Raw genomic sequence first — 3347 nt, forward strand, 5'->3', positions numbered from 1 at the left:
GCTTAGCCTCGTCATGTATTCTATATTCATTCTCGTTTTCTTGAAAGAGCAGTAAAATCCATTAAATGTACATAAATAATTGGTGAGTGAAATGAATAATTTATTAAATGAAAAACATGAATAAAATACGTTATTAAATAATCATATGATATTAGAGTTCGGACCGTCAATAATTTCCAGATGTTTCATCAAAAAAATAATAGTTAAAAAAAAATGCCTTTAGTTTTCCAAATTTTCAGTTAAGTATTTATAATTTTTTTCATAAATAATTCGTAAAAACAGATCAAAAATCATTATATAACTGTCAGTTTTTATTACTGAGTAGTATGACATTGAAATTCATAGGCCTCGACCATTTTTGGATATTTTGGAAAATGAATTATTTAAAGAAAAAGTTGTTTTTTGGAATATCTAGATGTATACGTTTTTATTAAAAGTTTTTTATAAATTTTTTCTGAAAAAACAACAAAATTATTATGTTTATTTGTTTCTATTGCTGAGTAGTAAATACGAATCATATTTTTTGTTAATAAAAGAATTTTGTTTTAAGTTTGATTCAGAATTACAATAACCAAGTTAGTTTTTCCATCCATCATGGCAAAATACGAGGACTCGTCAAATTACTTTAATCATCCATGGGATCCAATGACTTTGAGGCATACGTAAACATAGTTGCATTTCAACAAGGTAAATTTTAAATTGTTTATGAACCTGACATTTACAATCTAATGATAATCATATTTGTTTTAGCAAGTAAATTATATCAAGAAAAAATTTATTTTTTAATTCAACTTATAAATATTCAATTTTGACATGTATCCATTTCATAAATTTTTTTCTTTATTATAATTTATTTATTCAAAAAGAAAAAAAATTGTTTATTACATGTCTATACCAGTAAGATAAAAAAAGTCTCAGATCATTGTAATTGTTGGCTGAGGCGAAGCTGAGGCTGACAAACTTGTGATCTGAGACTTTTTGTATTTTACTGGCCTAGGTATGTAATATATATATATATATATATATATATATATATATATGTGTGTGTGTGTATATATATATATATAAGTGCGCGCGCGCGTGTGTGTGTGTGCGTGTGTGTGTGTGTGAAAATTATTAGATATCGGCTATTTTCAGACACAATTTAATTAAATCATTTAAATAGTAGGCTTATGATTTATATTTTACAGGTGCAACGCTTTTACTGGGACTTCCTTGATAGTAAAAACTATTTGACTGTCTCCGAAGCCGATGAGTTACTCCAAGCGAGCAAACTTCGGATTAATATGTAGAATGATGATATCAAAGACAATAGAAATCGTTAGATTTCTATTTAAGAGTGATATGTAGATTTCTATTCATATTTGATAGTCGTCTATTAGTGTACGGTTGACTGAAGTAGTTTCTTAATAAGTTTTTAAATCTTTTAAGTATACATATTGTCATTATAACTTTAATGTCTCATTTATTCCTTTTTTTTTAACTTAATTAGTGTAACTAGAAACCATTAGATGTCTGTCACTTCTAGTTATGTCTTGAGAAAAAAAAAGTAATTATGTAAAATTATTCTAAAAATTTAGGAAAATCTAAAATAAATCTATTAAGTTTATGAAAATTTTTACTCTTAATAAATGCAATATTTCGTTAATTAATTTTATACTGAGAAAAATAGTAATTTTTTCAACAGTTAATGGAAAAAATTTTCTTAAATTTGCTTGTTTTTTAATTACTACCCAATTCATTCATTGTTATGTATCAATTAATATGACAAGAATCACAGCTTTAAATAAAACACAAAAGACACCCAATAACTGGTGCAAACTATTTGACATTTTTTGGACAAGATTAAAACTATATGTTATTGTTTTAGAGTAAATCAGTAAAAAAAATATATGTATATATTCATATAATATGGTTTCTTATAATGGTTTTTTGCAATTTATTATCGATACAAATTTATATCAATTTACATTCTATTGTTATAATAATAATATTTACTTATATTTTAGATGATGAAAATGTCCACATTTTATATTATGCGTGACGTCAAAATTAAATCTATTGGTATAAAAAATGTCATTGATGATCAAATCATATTGTGTTGGTGATAGTTATTAAATTTTAAGACTTTAGTATAATCAATTTTTATAGTTTCTTCGTCATTGATCCTCAGCTATATTACTTGATTATTATCTATTGAAAAATGATAAGCAATATAAATAGTAATTAGTATGCGGCTAACGACAATAATTGATCAAAAAAATTAAGTTTAGTTACTTAAATTCTAACTATCATTGATTATTTTTCTAATTCTCCTTTACGTTACCACCTTAGCCACATCAATTTCAACAAAATTTTATGTTTGACATCTTTTTTTTTTCGTTAAAATTTGAAATAAACAAATGTTTGTACTGATTCTATGCTTTTTTATATTGGTCTATTCACTATGAATTTAATATTTACAATGGCTTACTTTTCAAAAAGACATGATGGTTTCGAAATATCGAGGTGATTCGACTAGTTGTAATTTCTTGAATAACATAGTTTTATAGGTCTAAACATTTATTTATTTTTTTTTTTTTCAATTAAAAATATCTTTTTTACCTTTACTGCATTTATAGAAAGTGGATCAGTTCATTAAAAATGTATTTGAAGTTTTATGAAGTACAAATAACAATGAAAAAACCTAAATTATTTACAAAAGCCCACTCAAAAGACCCCCTATAATATATATTTTACATATACATAGGTGCTCTACATAGTTAAATTTCCAGGTAAGAATAACGAGCGACTCCAAAGAATTAGATTTTTAATTATTAATAAAATTAATTTATCTTTAATAATGTAAGACACTAGATAACAATGGAAACATTAAAATATCAAAGAATGCACAATTCTTTAAAAAAAAATAATTTATGTAAAAATATTTTATTCACAATAGTCTAATTAATTATCAAGTATTTCAATCTGAAATTATTTAATTTTAAATAATTAAATACGAAATCGCATTGGTTATGGTAGCCACGTGGTTTACTTAGTAATAAATGAAATATTTTTCCAATTCAAAATTTAGCTATTTATATAGATATTGTACCTATTGTTATTGAAACTTTTATAAAAAAATTATTTTAATTGAAATTTTCAAATATTGAGTCATGCACTTGTGCAATGAAAATTAATTAATACATTAAATGTTAGACAGGAGTGTAACGACGCCTATAACTTAAACAGTTTATTCATGTAAACTTTAATGCATAATTTTAAACAAGAAGTATTCAAAATTATTAAAAATCAACTTAGTATCAGAAAGGAATGTTAGTAATTAAAAACCCTGAATGAAATTCTTA

General features: G+C 24.0%; 1 long non-coding RNA gene across 3 annotated transcripts; it reads left to right on the top strand.

The window, feature by feature from the left end:
• LOC128668562 (uncharacterized) lies at positions 1-1653 on the top strand. Of its 3 annotated transcripts, XR_008404188.1 has the most exons (4): positions 1-82; positions 156-238; positions 551-687; positions 1191-1653. It is a non-coding gene; the product is annotated as an uncharacterized LOC128668562 (long non-coding RNA). The 3 variants fall into 3 exon arrangements; XR_008404189.1 differs by lacking the exon at positions 156-238; XR_008404187.1 differs by lacking the exons at positions 1-82; positions 156-238 and having other exon boundaries at positions 245-687.
• The last annotated feature ends 1694 nt before the right edge of the window (positions 1654-3347 follow it).

The sequence above is a fragment of the Microplitis demolitor genome, chromosome 9 (assembly GCF_026212275.2).
Source record: "Microplitis demolitor isolate Queensland-Clemson2020A chromosome 9, iyMicDemo2.1a, whole genome shotgun sequence".
In the NCBI taxonomy this organism is placed as follows: domain Eukaryota; kingdom Metazoa; phylum Arthropoda; class Insecta; order Hymenoptera; family Braconidae; genus Microplitis; species Microplitis demolitor.